The sequence below is a fragment of the Callithrix jacchus genome, chromosome 22 (genome assembly GCF_049354715.1).
Source record: "Callithrix jacchus isolate 240 chromosome 22, calJac240_pri, whole genome shotgun sequence".
Taxonomy (NCBI): domain Eukaryota; kingdom Metazoa; phylum Chordata; class Mammalia; order Primates; family Cebidae; genus Callithrix; species Callithrix jacchus.
In genome coordinates, this window is record NC_133523.1 from 50,023,444 (window position 1) to 50,033,299 (window position 9,856).

The window sequence follows — 9,856 nt, forward strand, 5'->3', positions numbered from 1 at the left end:
GTCTCATTGTGGATTTAAATTGCGTGGCTGAAATATCTACTGATATTGAGCATTTTCTCATGTGTTCATTCTTCATATATCTTTAGTTATCTGTCCAAATGTTTTTTTTGAGATGGAGTTTCTCTCTTGTTGCCCAGGCTGGAGTAGAATAGCGTGCTCTCCGCTCACTGCAACCTCCTCCTCCTGGGTTCAAGTTCTCCTGCCTCAGCCTCCTGAGTAGCTGGGATTACAGGCACCTGCCACCAAGCCCAGCTAATTTTTTGTATTTTTAGTGGAGACAGGTTTCACCACGTTGGCCAGGCTGGTCTTGAAACTCCTGACCTCAAGTGATCGGCCGCCTCAGCCTCCCAAAGTGCTGGTATTACAGGCACGAGCAACGGCACACTGCCCTGTCTATCCAAATCTTTTGTGCCATTTTAAATTGTTTTTCCTTCTTACATTAAATTTTAAGAATTCATTTTATCTTTTAACATCCTGAGTGCTAGTTATTTGTCAGATACATGTTTTGCAAACCATTTGTCTGTATTTGGGCTCTTTTTCTTATCTTGGCAGTGTATCCTGAAGAGTGGTTTTTAGTTTTGATGTAATGCAGAACATGTTGGTGGTTTGTGTTCTTCGGTATCATATTCTTGTTGTTGTCGTTTTATAGATATGGGGTCTCACTGTATTGCCCAGGCTGATCTTGGTCTCCTGAACTCAAGTGATCCTCCTACCCTGGCCTCCCATCCTGTCTACCTAATTAGATTTGGTGTGGGTCAATGTTACAGAGCTTTGACATCTGTTTGAGTTCATGTTTATATATCGTGTTACTGAAGGTTTTCATATTAAATTTAAACATACTTATATTTTATAACCAAACAAGTCATATTGGGGCATACTCATTAGGATTGAGTGCTTTCTTACACCAAAATACATGTAAACAAACAAAGAACAAAATACGTGTATACAAAGATTTTTTTTTCTTTTTTCTTTTTTTAAAGCTACTGCAAATCAAGTATACAAAGATTTAAAACACCTTTATAATAACAACTGTAAATAGTTCAATTGACAGTCATTTGTAAGATGTTTAAACAAATTGTGAAACTAATTAAGGGGAAGAAAACATACTGATTAAAACTGCTGCTTTTATCCAACAAGATGGGTGAATTTCCCAGGAAAGAATACTTGAGTCCAGGCCTGCTCAAGTCCCAACCTGTTTGTGGTTTGAGGTTGCTCTCCGCCTCATAGAGCAAGTGGGGAGTTTGCCTTCTAAGAAGACAAGTTTTCTTCTCTGAAAAAGTTGTCTACATAGTTGGCTTTGGCAAGGAGTGACAGGACAAGATTAAGCCCTCATGATTCTGGATTTCCTGTTGAGGTTGAGAGAAAAGGTAGTGACTATAATCAGAAAATCTAGAGTTACCCCCAGAACTCATCACCTTAAAAAAAAAAATGTTTTTTGAACTGACATGCTTGAGCTTTTTTTCTTTTTTCTTTTTGATGGGTTCTTGCTACAATGCAGTGGTGCAATCACAGCCCACTTAGCCTTGTCCTCCCTGCCTAAACAGTCCTCCTGCCTCGCCCTCCCTAGTAGCTGAGACCACAGACGCATGCCACCATGGTGGCTAATTTTTAAATTTTTTGTAGAGACAAGGTCTCCCTATGTTGCCCAGCCTGGTCATAAACTCCTTGGCTCAAGTGATACTCCTGCCTCAGCCCTCCTAAGTGTTGGATTAGAGGCATGAGCCACTGTGCCTGGCCAGAGCTCACCACTGTTAACTCAGCCTAGGTTTCACAGCAGTCACTGAAATAGATTTATTAATAATAATAACAGATACATAGCCTCATTCCCAAAGAAACTTGGAGAGGCAATGACATGCCAGATCCACAGTAGCAAATACTGTAGAATTACGTTTTCAAGTTTATAAGCGAACATCACACGTGATGATAAAGAGAAAATATTGGTCACATTTATGTAGATTTGTGCCTGAGAAGCTACTGGGAATGTTCCTCTGCATACTAGGAATTACATGGGAAACTCATGTAGACGGCCTTCAGGCTATTCCTTGAGATTCGTCTGCTTAATCTTATTTACTTATACATGAATGAAAAATGGGAAAAATGATCAATGTAATAAGCTAACACACTCAACCTCGTCCCTTGATGATATAACACAACAAAATCAGCATGCTTGGCATGAGCCTGCCAGATTGCCAATTCCATCCTACCCTTGAGAGGATGCAGAATTCTGCCTTCATAGTTCCACACCTTCAGTGTGTATCCCTAATAGTAGCTATATTTTTGGCTGATTTAAAAACTGATTTTAATGGAATAATGCTATAGAGATGCTTTGTGTATTAATTGGATATATCGCTATTCTTAAAGAGGTTTGAAATGAATATACCTTTCTGATTATCTCTAATCACACAGACATTCAGTGATACTGCTTTAGAATTCATGAACTGCGTCTCATGAGACTATGTAGAGGTGACACTGTAGGTACACTGTAAGGCAAAACTTCAGGTTGAATATCCTGTGGCAATTTAAAAACAGCAAATTGTGAGGTGAATAGTGAGCTTGAGCACTTTAAGGGACCATAGGGAGCCCTTCAGTGTAATGACGGCAGTGCTGAGCAGAGAGGTCAGGTGATTGGCCCACGCCCACACCCGGAGGGCAGGCCCCACCTGCTTTTCCTAATTTGTTAGATCACTGCCTCTTATACTACTTAGAGTAAGTCCTAGGAAATTGGTGTTGTCACTATTTTACAAATAAAATCTTCTTCAATTTTTGTTTCCTTTGTGCCTGGGTTACTAAGTATTTTGTAATTTAAATGTCAAGCATATTTTTAAAAAATCAAGTGTCTAGGCTGGGCATGGTGGCTTACACCTGTAATCACAACGTTTTGGGAGACTGAGGCAGGAGGATCACTTGAGGCCAGGAGTTCAAGGAATCTTTTGTTCTCTACACTAATTGTATTTTCTGTTTTATTCTATGAGAGTTAGAGAGGAATTTTTTTCTGATACTATTGTCTTTTTTCATTGTTTGTGCGAAAAGAAAACATTCTGCAACTGATGTCTGCTGTTTGGTGCAGATTTGTCCGATACGGTGTATGATTCTAATAGAACAGTGTCATGCCTGCCTTCCTGAAATCGTACTGAGATAGCTGATGTTGAAATATCCTGGTTTATCCGTATGTTTAATTCTTTATTATTATGCTAAATTTTTTTAATGGAATTTGAATTGATTTTAAAAATTGTATACAGGCCAGGTGCAGTTGGTAACACCTATAATCCCAGCACTTTGGAAGTCTCATGCAGGAGGATTGCCAGAGACAGGAGTCTGAGACCAGCCTGGGCAACACAGTGAAACTCTCCTCTTTATAGAAAGTAATACTAAAATTTTAAAAAGTGTATAAACTGTAAAGTATATTTTCCTGGTGTTCTCTTCCTGATTCCTACCTGTCAGATGCAAATACACATCTGTGTGTTTGTGTTTAGTAATTAAAAGGATGCATTTTTCATATTTCTATTTCACATATTTCTGTGACATTATATCTTAGATGTGTAATTTATGAACTATTACTGGATTATTTTAATCCATTACAAATTATTCAAGCATTTATTCTGTATTCAATTCATATGATAGCTAATATATTTGGTTTTAAGTGCATCTTATTTTGTGGGTTTCTTCTGGGCTGTTTTTTTATGCTTTCCTTTAAAAGTATGTATAGATTATTAATATTCTTAATTTTCTTTTAGTTTGAAATGTATATACTCATTCATTAGTCTAAGATAAGAATTATAACACATCTCGGCCGGGCGCGGTGGCTCACGCCTGTAATCCCAGCACTTTGGGAGGCCAAGGTGGGCGGAACACCTGAGGTCAGGAGTTCAAGACCACCCTGCCAACATGGTGAAACCCCGTCTTAAAAAAAAAAAAAAAAAAAAAAAGAATGATAACACATCTCTAACCTGTCATAGAACTTAATACCTTTACCCTTTTCTTGAACACATCAGAGGATGTTACTGAGTGTATTGGAGTATAGCATTTCTGTTATTCTGCTCAGTTAGGAGATACCGTTCATATTGTATAGAGATAACAAGTAATTGTATTGATCTGCAGATGCATCTATCTATTGGATTCTCATTCCTTCTACCACTGCAGACCTTTCAGCTGTAATCACTTTCCTTTGGCCTTAAGGATAACTTTTAGGGTTACTTTTCTACTAAATTTACAGTTTTTGACCAGATATAATCTTATTTTATGCTCTTCCTGAAAAATACTATTGTGGATAGAAATCTAGGTTGATGGTTATTTCTTCAGCAGTCTGACCATGTCATTCCACTGTGTCCCTGATCTCCTGTATATTGGATGTGAATGGAGACAGTATATATTGTGTTTATAGTTTTTCTGTGCTATAGGAACAGTATTCGAATCTGATGCAAAGGACAACACACCCTAGAGATTGTAACAGTGAGATGAACCTGGTGTTTGGATGGGGTTTCGAGTTGCTGGATTAATGGAGTTACCGTGTACAATGCATAGGAGACATAATAAATTATAGATCTGGTGAACAAATGAATGAATTGTGCCATGAACTGGTTGGATGCTCACCCACATGTCACAGAAGGTCTTGGCTTGCAAGGAGGGTGGGAAACACTTCTTGATCAGCTCTCAACTCTGGCAGCATCAGGCCCCTTTCAGTGGGGAAGAGCCACAGAAGCAACGAGTGGGGAAGCTTTTCACACTGGACAAAGGGATTGCAAGTACAGCAATTGTGGGAAAGCCTTTTGCTGCAAAGACAAACATTTTCAGCATCAGAAAATCCATGCTGGAGTAAAGCCTCATGAGTGCAGTCACCGCTGGCCTCCTCTTAGTAACAGCTACTATTCTATAGTCACAGGAGAATTCGCAGCAAAGCTGTGCCTCACCAGTGCAGTGATCATAGGAAATCTTTGGCTCCAGCTGTAACCTCCATACATACCAAAGAGTTCATGCAGGATCAAGGCTTTCAGAGTGCGGAATGTGAGAAAGCCTCTATCATTAGATCTCATCTTCTTTAGCTCCAGAGAATTCATGGTGGAGAAGGCCTTATGAGTACAGATGACATGGCAAGTTCTTTACAAAGACATTTGTTGAGTACCAGTAAGTCCACACTGGAAAAATGTCTTCTCCGTGGTAAATGCGGGGAATTCTAAAGCCACAGTTCCTACCTGATATGGTTAGGCTTTGCCTCCCCACCGAAACCTCATCTTGAATTGTAATCCCCATAATTCTCAGTGACCAGGGCAGGACCTGGTGGGTGGCCATTAGATCATGGGGGCAGTATCCCCCATGCTGTTCTTGTGATACTGCGTTCTCATGAGATCTAATGGGTTTTTTTTTTGTTTGTTTGTTTGTTTTGAGACAGAGTCTCACTCTGTTGCCCAGGCTGGCGTGCAGTGGCATGATGTTGGCTCACTGCTACCTCCGCTTCCCGGGTTCAAGTGATTCTCCTGCCTCAGCCTCCCAAGTACCTGGGACTACAGGTGTGCCACCAACGCTCAACTAATTTTTGTATTTTTAGTAGAGACAGCGTTTCATCATGTCGGCCAGGCTGGTCTCAAACTCCTAACCTCAAGTGATCGGCCTGCCTCAGCCTCCCAAAATGTTGGGATTACAGGCATGAGCTGCCGCGCCCAGCCCTCAATCCGATGGTTTTATAAGGGGCTCTTTCCTGTTCGCTCCTTTGCTCTCTCTCATCTGCCTCAACGTAAGATGTGTCTTCACGGCCGGGCGCAGTGGCTCACGCCTGTAATCCCAGCACTTTGGGAGGCCGAGGCAGGTGGATCACGAGGTCAAGAGATCGAGACCATCCTGGTCAACATGGTGAAACCCCGTCTCTACTAAAAATACAAAAAATTAGCTGGGCGTGGTGGCGCGTGCCTGTAATCCCAGCTACTCAGGAGGCTGAGGCAGGAGAATTGCCTGAACCCAGGAGGCGGAGGTTGTGGTGAGCCGAGATCATGCCATTGCACTCCAGCCTGGGTAACAAGAGCGAAACTCCGTCTCAAAAAAAAAAAAAAAAAAAAAGATTACCTACGACTGCATAAGTGATCAGAAACAAATGGGGTCCTCTTCATTTCACTGTGGATGTGATCCAGCTGCTGCCCAAAAGCTCTGAGCTGGGGCCTCCTGTGCATTTCCACAAGTGCCCGCCCTTAATAAACAGTGTTGACTTCATACGGTAGCTGAGATGGATTTGTCCAACCGGCTTCCCAGTCCACCAACGTTAGACGTGCCCGCCTCATGATGTTCTCATTCGTGCAGAGATAAATGTCATCGTGTTTGACCCTTCAGTCTGTTCTGTTCATAGTGTGGGACTGGTTGAGAAAAGAAGGGCTTTGCTAGCAGGGACCACCAAGTTTACGTGCTTGAGTGGATAGCAGGATGGTAGAGAGTAGCTCCTTCGTCTAGTTCGGCCTGTTTTGCAAAGCTGCCCAACATCTCTTGGGAAAACCTGTAGGGCATTGGAGGAAAAACTCAGGATCTCTATGAGCCCTAAGCTTACCCCGATGAGGGAGTAGTTGTGACAACCTCCAGCACTTCTAGAAGTAGCATGAGTTGAGTCCCTTTTTCCCAGAGGGTGTGTCATAGTCACTCAATTCTGTTGAGGGGTGGCTGTCTCCTGTGGCTTCTATGCAGAGGACATTGTCTAAAATCTGGTAGGCATGTATGGCCTACAGGGGCTAAGCAGGAAACTGATATAGAAACACCGGATAGTAGGGACTGGTGGAGACTGGGAAACTAGAAGTTATGTGTGTCCTCTAAAGGGGACACACAAATTTAACGTAACTATGACTCTGCGATGACTGTACAGAAATTCTCAGGACCTGCCGAGCTCCTCTTCCGTGGCTGAGGCCAGTGTGAGAGCAAACGATCTGAAGGTGTGTGAATTCCTGTACTTCCTTGGGCTGTTGATATTTTGGTCATCGCCGCACAGGCAGGAACCCCAGGACTGACAAAAGAGAGCTTGTAGTCCATGGTGCATCTTTTGTGACCCAGCCAGCATTTGGGGAGTGATGGCCTTCATTGCTTTCTAGTTTTTGCTGCCACTGAAGCAGGGCCGACTCAAGTACGGGAAGAGGAAGAGGGTTGAATAAATACAGGGTTGATTGATTCAGATTTTTATATGGAAACTCTTTTTCTTAACACATTAATGACATGTCATTGGCATACAATAGACACATTAAAATTGTATAATTTGATAAGTTTTGACACATATACACATGTCCAAAGTTTCCTCATGCCCCTTACGAATCTCCTCTTATGATTCTCCATTTATCCCCGTGTGACCACTGATAGGTTGACACTATACATTAGTCAGCATTTTCTAAAGTTTTATATAAATGTAATCATATGGTATGTGATTATTTCTTGTCTGTCAGTAAACTTTTTTTTTTTTTTTGAGATGGAGTTTCACTCTTGTTACCCAGGCTGGAGTGCAATGGCGCGATCTCGGCTCACTGCAACCTCCACCTCCTGAGTTCAGGAAATTCTCCTGCCTCAGCCTCCTGAGTAGCTGGAATTACAGGCACGTGCCACCGTGCCCAGCTAATTTTTTGTATTTTTTTTTTTTTAGTAGAGACGGGGTTTCACCATGTTGACCAGGATGGTCTCGATCTCTTGACCTCGTGATCCACCCGCCTCGGCCTCGCAAACTGCTGGGTTTACAGGCTTGAGCCACCGCACCCGGCCCAGCTTTTTATTTTAGATGTAGGGGATACAAATGCAGTTTTGTTATAGGGATATACTATGTACTGGTGAAGTCTGGGCTTATAGTGTGACTGTCACCCAAGCAGTGTACATTAGACCTAACAGACAATTTCTCATTGTTCACCTTTTTTCTTCCTTGTTCCGTGGGTTTATTTTCAACTTGTATTTTAAGCTCAGGAGGCACATGTGCAGGCTTGTTACATGGATAAATTGTGTGTCACTGGGGGGGTTGATGTACAATTGATTTTGTTTCCCAGGTAGTGAGCAAAGTACCCAATAGGAAGTTGTTTTTTTTCCCCCCCTTACCTTTCTCCCACCCTCCCCACTTAAGTAGGCCCTGGTGGCTATTTTTTCCCATCTTTGTATCTTACGTGGTCTCAATGTTTACCTCCCACTTATACGTGAGAAGATGCAGTATTTGGTTTTCTGTTCCTGCACTAATTCATTTCAGATAATGGCCTCCAGCTGCATCCATGTTTCTGCAAAGAACATGATGGTTTTTTGTTTTTTTTTTTTTGAGACGGAGTTTCGCTCTTGTTACCCAGGCTGGAGTGCAATGGCACGATCTCCGCTCACCGCAACCTCCGCCTCCTGGGTTCAGGCAATTCTCCTGCCTCAGCCTCCCGAGTAGCTGGTATTATAGGCGCCCGCCACCATGCCCAGCTAATTTTTTGTATTTTTAGTAGAGACGGGGTTTCACCATGTTGACCAGGATGGTCTCGATCTCTAGACCTCGTGATCCACCCGCCTCGGCCTCCCAAAGTGCTGGGATTACAGGTGTGAGCCACCGCGCCCGGCCCAGAACATGATGTTTTTTATGGCTGCAGAGTAATTTGTGGTGTGTATGTACCACATTTTCTTTATTCATTTCACTGTGGATGGGCATCTAGGTTGAGTCAAGTCTTTGCTGTTGTGAATAGTGCTGCAGTGAACATACAGGTGCATGTGTCTTTTTGGAGAACGGCTTAGATTCCTTCGGGTACACACCTAGGAATGAGATTGCTGGGTCACATGGAAGGTCTGTTTTAAGTTCTTTGAGAAACCTCCAAACTGCTTTCCACAATAGCTGCACTAATTTTCTTTCCTGGAAAAGGAACCAGTATATAAGCGTTCCTTTTCCGCCACAACCTTGCCAATATGTGTTACTTCTTTACTTTAAAACGGCCATTCTGATGGATGTGAGATGGCATCTCACTGTGGTTTCACTTTAATTTCTCTTAATGATTAGTGATGTTGAACCTTTTTCGCATATGCTTGTTGGCCACATGTATGTCTTCTTTTGAGAAATGTCTGTTTATGTCCTTGGCCGAATTTATTTATTTATTATTATTATTATTTTGGATGGAGTCTTGCTCTGTCGCCAGGCTAGAGGGCAGCGGCGCGATCTTGGCTCGCCGTAACCTCTGCCTCCTGGGTTCAAGCGATTCTCCTGCCTCAGCCTCCCGAGTAGCTGGGACTACAGATGTGCACCACCACGCCCAGCTAATTTTTGTATTTTTAGTAGAGACGATGTTTCACTATGTTGGCCAGGATGGTCTCGATCCCTTGACCTCGTGTCAAGACATCTCCCAGTGTCTAGGACTACAGGTGTACACCACAATGCCTTGCTTTTCTTTTTTTTTTTTTTTTTTTTTGGTGGCGGGGCGGGTGGGGGGAGAGTAGATCTAAGATCTTACTATATTGCCCAGGCTGGTCTCAAACTCGTAACCTCAAGCAATCATTTTATGTTGGCCTCCCAAAGCACGGGGATTACAGGTATGAGCCACCTCCGGAAAAGAGGCAAAGTGAACGAGTTCTGGGCCCAGCCCACGACAGGGCTGGAATCCGGGCAGACATCCCCGCCTCCTGACCTCAATTTTCCTAAGCTGGAAAAAAACCGATCGACCCTCCGACTTGGGCCCATAGTAAAACGGCGACCCCAAGACGACACGGGGGTCCTTGTGCGCACTTACATGGAGTCGGCCGCGCTTGGTGAGTTCCCACACCTGGCAGATGTGAGGGAACAACTAGCTGACTCAGAAGGCACCGACCGTCCCTGGCGTCGGCCGCGGGATCTGGGCCAATGACCGCCCAGGACAGGGGCTTTTCCTGCGGGCCGGGCTGCGGGGGCGGGACTTCCGCCTCT

The 9,856-nt window shown here is 43.3% G+C and overlaps 1 long non-coding RNA gene across 1 annotated transcript; it reads right to left on the reverse strand.

Annotated features, from left to right (window-relative positions):
• Positions 1 to 1,118: 1,118 nt before the first annotated feature.
• LOC144580876 (uncharacterized) lies at positions 1,119 to 9,792 on the reverse strand. Its single transcript, XR_013531157.1, has 2 exons — positions 9,684 to 9,792; positions 1,119 to 1,346 (listed from the first exon to the last, which is right to left on the reverse strand). It is a non-coding gene; the product is annotated as an uncharacterized LOC144580876 (long non-coding RNA).
• Between the last annotated feature and the right edge of the window lie 64 nt (positions 9,793 to 9,856).